The following is a 15586-nucleotide window of genomic DNA, read 5'->3' as shown; positions in this document are numbered from 1 at the left end:
TGCTAAAGTTCTAAGCCTTGTAATGTCCTAGAAAAATAAAATGTCGTTCAAAAAATGAAGCAAACATAAATTAGACATTTGGGAAATATTAACTAGTAACTATTTTGTGTGGTATTACTATCTGTTTTACAAGCATATACGTTTAAATTTAGAAAAATGCTAATTATTGCAAATTTTCTCCAAAATTTTGGTGTTTTTCAGAAATAAATACTGAATTTATCAACCAAATTTTTTCACTAACATTAAGTACAATATGTCAAGAGAAAACAATCTCAGAATCGCTTGGATAGGTAAAAGCATTAACAAGTTATTACCACATAAAGTCACACATGTCAGATTTGCAAAATAAGGCTCTGTCAGTAAGGTCAAAAGTGGCCAAAGAGAGAAGGGGTTAAGTAAGGCTTACTAGCTCTTTATTTTCTTATGTATTAGCTGCTCCAATAGGGCATGGTTAGGATCAGCGACAGCAGCTTAACTACACCATTTATTGGAAGTGTTAGCCTTTGTTTATAGTTACAAAGTTACTTAGTTGATAAGGTTAAAGAAAGACACAGGTCCATTAAGTCCAACCTATAATCCTACCATGTTAAACCAGAGGAATTCAAAAACCCCATGAGGTTGATGCCAAAACAGCCTCCACTCTTCTAAGAAGACTTTTTACAAGATTTTGGAGTGTCTTTGGGGGAATTTTTTGTCCATTCAGCCAAAAGAATATTTGTGAGGTCAGACACTGACAAGAAGATCTTCCCGCAATCAGCATTTCAATTCACCCCAAAGGTGTTCAATTGGTTGAGGTCAGTGCTCTTTGCAGGTTACTAAAGTTCCTCCATGTCAAACCATGTCTTTGTGGACCTCACTTTGTTAACAGGGGCACAGTCATACTGAACAGGAAAGGGCCCTGCCGAAACTGTTGCCACAAAGTGGGAGTCCTACAATTGGGACTGGAAATATGGGGCCTAGCTCAAACCCTAAAAAAACAGCTCCAGATAATTATCCCTCCTCTACCAAATTTTACAGCAGTCACTGCGTTCTGGTAAGTAGTGTTTTCTTGGTATACATCAAGCATGATTCATGACTCCAGAGAACGCGTTTCCATTACTGCCGAGTCCAGTGGCGGTGTGCTTTGCGTCACTGCAGCCAATGCTTGGAATTGTGCATGGTGATCTTAGACTTGTGTGCAGCTCATCAACCATGGAAACACATTTCACGAAGCTCCTGAAGCACAGTTCTTGTTCTGGTTTTACTTTCAAAAGCAGTTTGAAATTCTGTTGCAACAGAGGATTGGTGAATTTTATCGGCCACACACTTTAGCACTCGACGGCCCCTGTGAGTTTGCTTGGTCTAGCGCTCAATGGCTGAGCTGTTGTTAATCCTAGATGCATCCGCTTTACAATAAAAGCACTTACAGCTGACCGGGCCAGATCTAGCAAATCATACATTTAACAAACTTACTTGTGGCAAAGGTGGCATCCTATGACGGTGCCACATTTAAAGTCACTGAGCTCTTCAGTGCAACCCATACTACCAGCAATTTCTATGGAGCTTGCATGGCTGTGTGATGATTTTATGCACATGTTTGCAATTGATGTGGCTAAAACACCTGTACTCAATAATTAGGATAGATGTAACAATACTTTTGGCCATATAGTGTATGTAATACTCTGATTCATTATTTTTAACTAAAGATGAAAGCTGACCAAAACCAGTGCTCCATCTTTTTTGTACTAGTTATTGATGGGGTCACAACTGCTGGTCCTCCACCAATAAATACGTCTTCATGACATGTTAGAAGTTCTCTATAACTAAATAGATAAATAAATATCTAGAAATATATTTTAAAGATAATCACAATGTGACATATCACCGCATTTGATGTACTGTTTGTTAAAAATTTACGCTTTGTAAAATGGACAAAACTATTGCATTTTGACAACATTCTGCTTTAGTTACATGCCCCATGCATCAAAGATTTGTTCTAAATTCATACTTTCAAATATATTACATGCTATGTGAATATTCCACATTTTAGGAAATCAACCTGGGGTGTACTGCATAATAGAATATTTTATAAGCATTTCCTTATTTGCGTGCTTTCATGTGTTTTTTATGCAAATCAGAGAGTATAGAAATAAACAAGGTGATTTGGTAAAAGCCCAGTTGCTATATACCATACTGTGCAAAAGTTTTAGGCTTTTGTGGAAAAATGCTGCAAAGTAAGAATACTTTCAAAAATAGTAGTGTTAATAGTTTTTTTAATCTATTAACAAAATACATAGTGAATAAACAGAAGAGAAATCTAAATCAAATTAATATTTGGTGTGACCACCCTTTGCCTTCAAAACAGCATCAATTCTTCTAGATATACTTGCACAAAGTAATGGATTTTGTAGGATTATATTCAGGTGTATGATTAACTAATTATAACAAACAGGTGATAATCATCATGATTTTCATATGTAGGTTGAAACCCAGTCATTAACTGTGACAGAATCAGCTGTGTAGGAGGCTTAAAACTTGGTGGGGAATAGTCAAACGCTGCTTCAAAGGTGAGGTTGTGGAAGACCGTTTCATGTCAGAGGTCCACCATGGCAAGAGTAAGCACAGCAACAAGACAAAAGGTAGTTATACTGCATTAGCAATGTCTCTCCCAGTAAAAGATTTCAAAGCAGACTGGGGTTTCAAGATGTGCTGTTCAAGCTCTTTTTAAGAAGCCGAAAGAAACGGGCAACATTGAGGACCGTAGACGCAGTGGTCGGCCAAGACTGATCATAAAAAAAGTAGAAAAATCGAGGCACTCACCGGTGATGGCAAAAAATCTTCTGTATTTCATGATGACCATGGTCTGTTTGATGTGGAGCAAGCCTTTGGCAGTTTCGCGCTAACACACGCTTTTTCAAGGCCCTGGCATTAACATCACTCAAGGGACTATGACCAAAGGAAAGGACAAATCTTTTATTATCTATTATATTTTTTTCTTTTTATCTGGTTGGAATAAGGATATTTAATTTTTTTACTCGCCCTCTCGAAAGCATTGGCGATCGCCAATGCGGTCAAAGACACATAATGCTTACTTCCCTTCGAAATCGTAAGATGTTCAGAAGTGCCATCAGCAAGAAGTCTGGCCAGAAGTGATCTTCATGGTAGAATTACGCCCAAAAAGTCATACCATCAATGTGGAAACAAGGTCAAGCGACACAACTATGCACAAAAACAACGAAACTGTGATGCAGAAAAATGGCAGCAGGTGCTTTGGACTGATGAGTCAAAATTTTACATATTTGTCTGTAACAGAAGGCAGTTTGTTCGCCGAAGGGCTAGAGAGCGGTACAATAATGAGTGAAGCATGTGGAGGTTCGTTTAAATTTGGGGCTGCATTTCAGCAATTGGAGTTGGGCATTTGGTCAGGATTAATGGTGTCCTTAATGCTAAGAAATACAGACAGATACTAATCCATCATGCAATACCATTAGGGAGTTATCTGATTGGCTCCAAATTTATTCTGCAGCAGGACAATGACCCTAAACATACAGCCAATGTCATTAAGAACTATCATCAGCATAAAGAGGAACATGGAGCCCTGGAAGTGACGATATGGCCGCCACAGAGCCCTGATCTTAACATCATCAAGGCTGTCTGGGATTACATGAAGAGAAAAGGATTTGAGGAAGCCTACATTTACAGAAGATCTGTTGTTTGTTCTCAAGAATGTTTGGAACAACTTCCCTACCGAGTTCCTACAAAAATTGTGTGAAAGTGCACCTAGAAGAATTGATTTTGTTCTGAAGGCAAAGGGTGGTAACAGCAAATACTGATTTGATTTAGATTTCTCTTTTTTTTATTCACTTTGCATTTTGTTAATTGATTAAAAAAAACTATGACTTCGATTTTTGAAAGCATTCTTACTTTGCAGCATTTTTCCACAATTGCCTAAAACAACTGCACAGTTCTGTAAAGATAGATAGATAGATAGATAGATAGATAGATAGATAGATAGATAGATAGATAGATATGGATGTAGCCATCTTTAGCTTGATTCTGATAACTTGCTGCTGCGTGATATCACACAACAAAAGCCACTGAAAAAGTTTAGATAAAGGATCTTGCCACTGTGTATTTAATGCGTTAAAAGTCAAGATAAAGATGGCTACATCTGTATATATATATATATATATATATATATATATATATATATATATATATATATATATCACTATTATTTTTTTTAAATGGGGTAGATGTGCAATAATGAGGGTAACATTTTCTGAAATGAGAGGAAAATGGGGGAGATATGTAATGCAATGAAGGACAGGTTTGCTGCCATGGGGGTGAGGAAGGTTTCAAAGACATCATATTAGAAACTTAGTTATAATGTAACACCGTAATATAATATTTAAAGAGAACCTGTCAGATCTCCTGATATGTCTGTTTTAGTAAAATACTTGCAGCACACAAATAATAATTTTGTTAGAAATCTGCATTGGGCCGTTCTTCTGTTATTACTCTTAGAAAGGTAGGACTACATTAAACAATGTCTGTTACCATTCCACTTATCAATGGGGCATGTCACTATATACTCTGACTTTGTCCAACTAGTACTGACCGTATCAGACTATGTAGGGACACACTCTTTTGACAAGGGGAATGTTAACGGCCAGTTTTCAATTTATTCACACATTTCCAAGAGCACTATGGCGCAATGCAGAGTTATAAGAAAAGGTGCTACGGAATTGTTATTTCATATATGTTTTTACTTTAAATAGACATGTCAGGACTTATGAGTTTGTTCATTGACTGTGTGATTATTAATTCATAAATGACATACATGTGCTCAGCAGCAAAGTGCCTTTGGAAAATTATATTTTTACTGTACCCAGTCAAAATGATTGTAATACAGCTTATACTAGGCAATTATAGACTGTAATGATAAAATGTTAAACAGTGAAATGCAAGCATAGAATAAACTTACTAAATTGGGAAAAATCTACATTTGTGGTTTATTTTGTAAATGTGAAGCTCTTTCTAAATTCTTTGTAGATTTTAGAAGAATGCTTCAGTAGGATAATTCATTTGAAATGTTATTTTTGCTGCACATTCAAGAGTAACAGTATCTTGAAGTCAGGCTACCCTGCATGCATTTTTATTCATGAGATTGCTTTCACTGTACATTGAAGACACCAATAGGCATATGCATATGTTTCCCTAAGCATATGGTACGAATATTAGATGCACTTTCTAGTCTCTGTTTACTATTCCAACGTGAAGCTGCCAAAGTAGGTCCTGCTGAGAATAATGTCTGAACCAAGACAAACTCATCTGAATTTCATGAAATCTCTGCTCGACACCATGTCAAAGGATTGCCTCCCCTTCAGCCCTCTCTCAATCATGGAGGTACAGTAGTATTAATAACAAGGATACACTCTGTCTCATTCTTTACTAGAAAAAAATATCCTATCCCTTAAGGCTGTATTACTCATTTTTTACTTGCAAATTATTTAATGTATTAGTACTTTACTGTCTTTCTGAATCATGCTGTAAAAAGTAACCATTTTTGGCTGAATCCTTTCAGAGTTTATATTTTTTCATTGTTATATATTTTAAGGGAAACACATTGGACAAATATTTACTCATGGGTTTATTAGCTAGCGAATACAATTTTCTGGTAGGAAGTGTAGAAAAAGGCACCTGTCAAAATGCTGTTTTGTATGTTTTTGAACCAATAATTTTAGAATATAATAAAAAAAAAAAAAATGCCTTTTTTTTTCACCCAGTAACTTACACTGGGATTCTCCTGAACACCATCTGTATTTCGAAACCATAAATAAAGTGTCATGAATATTCATAAGGGGTTCCGTACCTGCACAGCCCTCTTAGAATACATTATTTAAAGAGGATCTGTCTTGAAGATTAAATTATGACATCTATTAGGTACCTCAAAAAAACAAGAAATTAATGGTAAAATTATATGAAGTAAGCTATTGTTTAAGATAAACTAAGGCTAGATTTACACATATTGATTTTTGCTACTGTCTGACTAAGACTGTTGTATCACAGAGATAATTGCTATGTGTAAATGGTTATAATGTTATTATGGGTCATTGTGTGACCTGCATACAAATGTATCCTCTTCAATCACAGCCTGATTATATAGGAACATGTCTTCCTGTTCTCAGCCTTATTCGAGGCGGCCCACGTTTGCAATCTTTTTAGTGGGCTTAACAATCTGTCACAACAGCCCCCCTCAGACTGATAGACCAATATATTTTTGGCCATCTATTTAATTGCTCCTTTTATTATGTAAATTAATTCCCTAAAGTGTCCTATTAATTTTCTGCAGTCTCTCATATACTTACCTTATCTGCTGTGGATAGAATTGTACATTCTTGAATGGCATGAATGGCAACATGGCTTCATTGAAAAATCATAAGATTTACTTTCCAGTCAATCTTGCCCCAATTCTGGCAAGACCTAAGGGATTCCTTTCTCTACTGTTATTTTTGCCATTGTTTATTGACTGATTCACCTAGATATGTGCCTAATAAGCTTTCTTCTGTTTTTTTTTGGTCTTTTTACCAATCTTCCCCTATAGGATGACAATTCGTATACTCACCACATGATTTACTGGAAGCACTTCTTTAGTTATTTCTATTGTATATTCCTCAGATGAGTTCTCATAGTAGGACTTTCTTGATAATTCCTCAAAGGAGTTTGACTCTTTTATAGAAACATGAGGCCCAGAACAATGTAAGCATATAATATCACAGCATAGGACACAATCATAAAGAGGATTTAAGTGAAGTTATACATATACCTTTATTTTAACATTTAAAATGTTCTTTCATGGTCTCCTGCACAAGAAAGTTGCTACTGTGCTTGTACTGTTAATGTAGCAAAACAATTGTGACCCATGCACCTCCAGACTACAATCAGGCACATATATGTGATATATCAAGCATTGTGGAGAAAACCCTGTGCCATTTGAAATAATAGGTGCATACACAGCAATCCATACAAATAAATTTAAATCATTAACATCAAGTCATGTTAACATATTATGAAATATGTGACCTCTTTATCTTTATTACTACACATAAAAAATTGCCAGATTTACCTAGTTTAGGCCTCATGTACATGACCGTGCAGTATTTACGGTCAGTAAATACTGAACGGACAGGCCGCGGAGTGTCACCCACATTTGCAGACCGTGCTTACAATAATAAGTATAGGAATAACAAGTATAGGAGTCCGTAAATGCGAAAAATAGGGCATGTCCTATTTTTTGCGGGTCATTTTTACGGCCGAGACACACACCCATAAATATGTGAGTATTTAGGTTTCCGTGGCCGATAGAAATTAATGGCTCAGTATTTTATCCGCAGTTACGGATCCGTAATTGCGGATAAAAATTACATTTGTGTGCATGAGGCCTAAGACAGATATGCCCTTGACAAAATCTTCACATTTACAATTTACATAAAAAGTTGAACAAAGTGATTGTCTGGTTGGAAAAAAAAAAGTTCAAATACCCTATTTAGGGAATTCTGAGTAATCAGGAAGGACCTCTGTTCAGGACTTTCATCTATTGGCTAGAGCATTTCTCATTGTATAAGTCCCAGCATGTCCATGCATTACACAGGAAGCTCATTCATCTTAATGGGCACTGTGTAATACTTCATGTCCCCTGTGGTAGCACTGCACGTAAATTCAACACTTGTAGTAGCCAGTGTCCTGTTACATATTACAGCTTATTGTTGGGGGATTCTTCTAACAAAAAGTGATTGTCCAAAGATGAAGACATTATGGGGGAGAATTATAAACAGTTTGTGCAAGTTTTGGCTTACGGCTATTTTACGCAAACATTTGCCACTTTTTTAAATTCTAAGCCGCCTCAACACTTTTCTAAACAAATGGGCTTAGTGGGAGGGCTGCCTTACAGAATACAAACAGTGTATAGGAGCTGCACTGTAATAAGATCCAAAAAATGGCGGGTGTTAGCCTCAAAGAGTCTTGACCAAGTCCCCTTCAAGTTATAAAGTCATAATTGAAAGAAGAAGGCAGTACCCAAAATAAGTGAAAAAATTGAAAAACTTTTTTTCATCTAATGTTCAACCAACGTTTCACCTTCCCATTGAAGGCATTACTATAATTTATGCCTGAAATCTGAGTAAATCTACGCATAGCTGGCCTAGATTTCCATATGTGTCGCGCGGACAGCCCTACACATGCCAAATATGTTAGCCTCTTAATTAATTTTTCGCATCTTACTCCAGCAGCCTTCTGTTTAAGACAAGCGTATGAAATGTCAATCTTAGTAAATTCTCTTCAATAACTTCGGAAATACTTACAATATACGGTAAATAAAATAAAGTCCAGACTCACACGAGCGTGTTTGGTCCATGCTATACGGTCCGCATGTCGGCCGCATTTTCTGGACCGAAGACACTGCAAGGAGCCGTGCTCCTAGCATCATAGTTATGTACGACGCTAGGAGTCCCTGCCTCACTGCGGGATAACTGTCCTGTACTGTAATCATGTTTTCAGTACGGGACAGTAGTTCCGCGGGGAGGCAGGGACACCTAGCATCGTACATAACTATGATGTTAGGAGCCCGGCTCCCTGCAGTGTGTTTGGTCCAGGAAATGCAGCCGACATGCGGACCGTATATCATGGACCGAACACGCTCGTGTGAATCTGGCCTTTATGTTTGTGCTGTATGTAATTTTCTTTACAATTCACAAGTGAAAGAAAAAATGATGCTTGTTGTATAGGTGTTTGTCTGCACTCTTCAGACATTCAAATGACTCAACATCTTGCCTCTGTGCAGCTGAGCTTCCACAATGCACTGCTCTCATGTAAGGGGAATATAGCAGAATTCTGAATTTAGACTTTCTTTAATTTATGTTCCATTGTATTTATCTATTATCCTTTAGTAAACTGGAATTTCTAAAATTAAAATCAATTGTGTGTGATTAAATTTAGTAAATGTAAGTATTTCAGTAAATGTGGTATTAATTTTATATTTAAGTAGTACCACCACATTATATATGTATTAAAGTTTTTAGTGTGTACTATGCCTTGCATGTTTTGGTGGAAGTAATAGTCAGTCTTTTTGGAAAGTCTTTTTACATTCAAAAAAGGACAAAGCAAAGTGATACAATATAAACATACATAATACAAGAATAGAAAGACATCTAATATTCCATAAAAACAATTTTTTCTTTCTGTTCATCTCCAGGCATAGAAACGTGAAACACATCCCTCGTATTCACTAGACTTGTAAATGATGCAGTCTAGTGGTTTATTGAAGAAAATGATTGACGTGCAGGTCTAAATTCTTATCTCTATCTTAGCTGGACCTTAAGTCCTTTTCCTTCAGTGAACCACTTCTTTGCTTGCAAGTCTTGCGAATATTTGTGGTATTTCCATATTCTTCTACCCATGAGCATGGATACATATGATTGATATTAGTGTCTGATGGTGAGTGACCTCTGCCTCCAACTTAGAGCTCCATTCAAATGATGGAGAGGGTGTTGCATGGCCGAGTGCTTTCTCTTGATTGCAGATCCAGTAGAATAGAAACGGCACTATTAAATCAGATTAAAGCTGGAGGGAAAGCTCATTGTCAACGAATGATTGAGAGCATTGCTAAAGGAGGGAGCTATTAGTATCCTGATAACTTTGGGGGTTATCTATCAAAGAGGAGCAAAGGGTGATAGAAGCTAAGCTTCTGGGGAAGTCACTGATCTGAGTTCCCTTTATGGAGCACAATCCTTTTGCTGCAATCATTTTTAATACACACATTCAAAGGTATATCTAGTACTGCAAGATTTCATGATTTCATATGTATTTAACAGTTTCGGACAAGCTTCTAATCTCAGCGTCAGCACCTTGTGACCTAAGGCTAATCATTTTATCTTCTGTAGCTTCTGACTACAGCATGATGATTCACAATAGTGAGACCCATGTAACAAACCCTATATGCAGTGTGTGAGATTATTATGTAAATTTGATGCAGTGACCTAGTGCTTTTGGCCCTTAAAACAGATGGGCCTGTTTCAAATCAGCATATTTTAATTTTCACAGTAGGGAAGAACCACTATCCATGCATTGTGTTGCTTTGGTATGCAAATCACAACAAAATCATTACCATAATCGCAATACATACTGTGGATAGATAGATTTTGCTTCTGCATGAGCATGAGATCAGTTGTATGTCAATTTATGTTTTTAGGTTGTTTCATAGAGGAGGTTTAACCACTGTAAAATGAACATTTATCTGTTTTAACACAACTAGCTTTTTTAACAAATCTTAATTTTTTAACGATTAATCTTAAAGTAACTGGGTCCCAAAACAATTAACACACCCAAAAACATAAAATCCCATCTTTATTTAATTCATTATATTAAAGACAAACAAGTAAAGTTAAAATGAGTAAGAAAAAGAACAGGTGGTTACCCTGGAACATAGTTACAGATACACGGATAAATCCGAAGTGTCCAGAGTATCATTAATATTAAAGATAAGCAAATTGATTCTACACCATGATTATATTTCTATTGCTCGCTTGGTGTTAAAGAGCTTGAAAGATGTTGGATACAGCCCTAGAAGACATCAGAGAGTTAGAGTTTTCAGGGCAATTGGGGCACTTGCAAATCTTTGCAAATTTATTTGGACGAAATCAAATCGTACGGCCGATTTTTAATCAAATCGGACCCGAAAAAATGTAGGGCATTTCGCTCATCTCTATTGTTGTGAACAAATGATCGAGTGTGATGTGTGAATGTGACCCACCATACTTAACTTGCGTTTTACAAAATGTTTGTTCAAACCCAAAATGTTAAAAGGGTTTTGCATCTTATTTAAAGAAGTGGCCAAGGAAGAAGGAATGCGATTAAATAAAAGAAGCATCACTCACCTCACAAACCACTACTGCCACTCCAGTCCTCCTTATTGCTATTTATTGACACGGCTGCAGGAACGACGTGCCAGTTTACCCAAATGATTGCTGCAGCCAAACACTGGCCTCGGAGGTCCTGTACCGTATACCCACTGAGACCAGTGGCTGCAGCGATTACGTGGGTATACATGCACGTCATTACTGCAGTCATGTCATTAAACAGAGATGGAAAGTGCCGGAGCAGCAGCGCTGGAATGCTGGGGCATCTGTACGGTGAGCACTGCTTCTTTTTTTTTTTTATTGCATCCTTTCTTCCTTGGCCACTTTTTTTTTAATTATTCGGAAAACCCCTTTAAGTTTGATCTGAGATGAAGATTAGAAGCACCAAAATCAACTTGGCACAGGCTAGACTGGGGTGCAAAGTCTAAGGGATACCCTGATCTCCACTCTTTGTATTTGTAATTGTACTTGGCTGCAGGAGAATCCTCAGTTCGCAGTCCCCAGAATAGTCGCTGACTGGCAGCAGAACAGGTGAATCAGAAATGTTGTTGGGTGGAGAAATGGTGCAGTCACCAGGAGTGCACTACAGGCACCAGTCATAGTATCAAAGGGTTTAGGGTGGAGCTGCCTTGGGAGCGGGCACCGCCCAATTTGTCTGTGTCCCTGCTCTGCTAGCACATTCTATTTTACCGTCACACATATTTTATTATTTAGTTTTTTTTCTGTGTCATATGTATCTTGGGGTTTGGGGTGTATAGTGCTACAGGTATTCTACTACTTTTTTTTTTTTGCTCCCTTGTGAAAACAGGAAAACAAAGGGGAGAATCTTTTATTCTTTCTATGCCAGTTTTCTGGCAAAGAAAGTCGCAAATGCCTCAAAATGTGCAATTTGCAGAATTTTTTTTGACTATTGAGGCAATCGCGACGTTCATGCCACTTTCCGAAAACGTTGGTGGAGTATACCCCGGCCCAATAAATCTACTCCTGCTCATGGACTTTCTGGTGCACGGACAGCCGGAGAGACGCCTAGTCGTACACCTCTTTAATAAATTAGGTGCATCTTATACCAGCGATCTTTACATATATTAAGCATGGTGTCTGAAATGCCGGTCTCAATAAATTCCCCCCATTGTCTTTCTCCAAGATGGCAAAATGGAGACATTGTTTCCGTCTGGACAAAATACCTAGGTCTGAGAAAGGTTGAACTTGATAGATATTTGTTTTTTCCCTGTTATTGTGTGTATAAGCTCGATGCACTAAACTAATAATATTCTGTTTTAGTTTAATGCTGAAGATTTTTGAAAGACAACAACTTTCAGCCCTTGCCCTTAGTAATAAGATGCAAACTATGTTTTTCCTGTTTACGTAAAGAAGTGTTTATGTCTCCTCCTGGTAATGTTGCTTTTCTTGATGGCTCCCGACCCCTTTGTTTTCAGTATTGGATCATTAAAATGTTAATTAGAGTTAATATTTACAGGAAAAACATGTGTAATACAATGAATAGTATCAGTAGTAATAACAACATAATAATAATAATAATTATAAGAAGGAGAATACAATGATGACTTGGTTAAATTGTATCAATATGACTTCTCCATTACTTGAGAGATTTTCAGCCTCCCCCATATTAAAATAAAATAATTGTAGTGTTAAAAAAATAACTTAACCCCTGTGTCCTGGCGCTCTTCTTTCAGTCCACTACTGTTGGGCTGAGTAGATGCACAGATGCTGGTGAGTGACACATCAAGATAAGACACCAGCACATTCAAGCAGAATTAAGGACAGTAACTCAGATAACTGCAATCACATCATGCATTCTAACTGGGACTATTAGGCCTCTGAGCAGTCTCTTTATATGTGTGAAATCAAAAAACTATTATAAAAATTATAATTATATGTGACTGGCACAGTTTTATGGGAATTTTTGTGTGGCTCACATAAAGTTATAGACAATTGTGTGCTAATAGTACTACTTTGCTGGTGCTATTGGCCTACACTTCTCATGGACACAACAGTGGGGAATACTGTAGCTGCAAGGTGGCACTTCTAGGTAAGTACTATGTGGTACTATTTCTGTTTAATCAGTTGTAACCACTACTAATTGGAACAATTCAGGGCTGTTATTTGTTTTAATAGCTCGTGGTCAGGACAATAAGAGATAAAGTTAGGGTGATTCTAAGCTCTGAAAACAGTTGTTGTGACACATACTTAGATGTTTCCATAAGGCTAGATTCACGCGTTTTTCACGTCCGAGGTGCAACTGTGCTTTTCCCTGCGGGATGCATTGTCACACATCCCCCATAGATTAGAGTCTATGAAGGGATGCGTGAAGTCCAAAAAAATAGGACATGTCCTATTTTCTCATGTACCATTCACGCGGTCCGTTGAAACAATGGCCGTTTGAACGGCCCCATTGAATTACATAGGTCCGTGTGACAGCCGTTGTTTGAACGGCCGTCACACGGACAGATAACACGTTCGTGTGAATAACTCCTAATGGAGGATCCTGAGCTTGACATTATTGTGGCTCTTAAAATGCTGTTAATCATACAAAAATAAAAGAATACTTAGCCGCTCAGACGACCCAAATGATTCCACAAATTCAGTCCAGTGATCCTGGTGGTATCCTCCTCTAAAACACCTTGGGGAAAGGTAACAGCACAATAAAACTGGTGCAGCAGATGTCCATACTCCCCAAACAGAACTTTTTAAAACAGCATGTAAAATCAAGCCACGCTAAGTTAGCCCGACCCAGGGTTTTGACGTATCGGCTTCTTCTGGGGGAAGAAGAAGCCGATACGGTGAAACCCTGGGTCGGGCTAACTCGGCGTGGCTTGATTTTACATGCTTTTTTAAAAAGTTCTGTTTGAGAGTAGCAATAAACCTGTCTTTTATCACAATTTACTGGCAATACTACTCTATGTGTCATCTTTCTCGTGGTAGGCACATATTAACATCAGAAGAGCCCTGGACAGCTGTAGAACTACCGAGCCCAGCCAGCACGGACACCTGCTGCACAGTGATAGCCCAGGCTCATTTTAAGATCAGAAAGAGCCCAGACCAGCCGTAGTACTACTGAGCCCAACCAGCATGGACATCACTAGTTTTATTGTGCTGTAACTTTCCCTCAAGGTGATACCACCAGGATCACTGGACTGAATTTATGGAATCATTTGGGCCGCCTGAGCTGCTAAGTATTTTTTTATTTTTGTATGTTTGTAAAAGAGGTTTTTTTTTTAACTTAGCCTGCTCCAACCTTTTTTCTGACATTAAGTGTTTGTGACACAATTGTACACATATATAATTGCTGACAACTTTTATATTTGTATATATATTCTGTAAATGCTGTTAATCGCCCACCTTAAAGGGGTTGTTCACTACCAAACAACTGATGACCTATCCACTGGATAGGTCATCAGTACCTAATCTGTACCTAATCTGTGGGGGTCCAACACCTGGACCCCGCACCTCTGGTGGATAGGTCATCCGTTGTCCGATAGTGGACAACCCCTTTAAACTTTATATACAGGGCGATTCAAAAACAATAGTGCAAAATTATAGCCTATCACACATTTATTAACATGAAAAGGCACAATATCTATCCAAGTTTTATCTATATACTACAAATGTTCAAGTGATTTCCATTGGTGACATGGCAGATGTCTAGGCGGTAGTCCAGTTCTGTCCAGACGCATGCCAGCATATCCTGAGTTATGGACTCCACTGTTTCAGTGATGCGTTGTCTTAGGTCGTTCAGATACTGTGACTGGGGGCAGATACACTTGAGTCCTTGATGTAGCACCACAGAAAAAAGGCGCAGGGTGATAGATTTGGCAATCGTGGATGCCAGCGCAACATTGGTGAATCGTTGTTTCCGGTAGATTTTAATTCAGGTATCGAATTTCTTTACCCAACACGAAATGCAGTTTCTATGCGGAGCACATATACCAAATTTATTCTGAAAGTTTTGCTGTACTGTTACAACAGACCTGGTTCTTGCAAATTCCAACACGCAAAAAGCTTTTTCTTGCTTCGATGTCACCATCTTACATCACACTATGTAAGCACATTTCAAATTTGGCTCTTGCAAATGAAAGCTGTGCTGTGATTGGTTGATATGGGCACTATGCCAGTTTTCCTTTGATTTTTAGTCACTGGTCATTTACCACTGATGTTACTGTAACTACATCTGGCCTTTACTTTTGCACCTTCCTTTTTGAATCACCCTGTATATTAAATTATAATTTAGTACTCCGTTATATTCTTTCATTGAATGATTTTAACATTATGACCATCACATCCATAGCAGTATAGTAATCCCAATGAATAGCATCAAGTATAGTTGTGAAAGGAAGTCACAAGTGTCAATGTGAGATATAATTGCAAAGATTCGGGGATTGAATTCTTTCAAACAACTGAATGGAAATGATACCAGACAAGATGCCATCTAGAAACAGATAGTTTTTATGTATTATAATACTTTTCTGGATGATTCATGGAGTGACATGGTTGACTATTGCGACTGAATCAATATTATAATAACATTTTATCAGCTGCTGTAGAAACTAAATACGGATGATATGAAACGCCTGTCTTAATAAATTTCCTCATAGTTTAAAAAAGTAGAATGTCAAACTGCAAAATTTTAAGGAGGAAAACAACTTCACCATGTCATAGTACTACATGTAAAG

The sequence above is a fragment of the Rhinoderma darwinii genome, chromosome 2, assembly GCF_050947455.1.
Source record: "Rhinoderma darwinii isolate aRhiDar2 chromosome 2, aRhiDar2.hap1, whole genome shotgun sequence".
NCBI classification, from domain to species: Eukaryota; Metazoa; Chordata; class Amphibia; order Anura; family Rhinodermatidae; genus Rhinoderma; species Rhinoderma darwinii.
The sequence above is the reverse complement of the archived record's forward strand: the minus strand, read 5'-3'. Positions refer to the sequence as shown.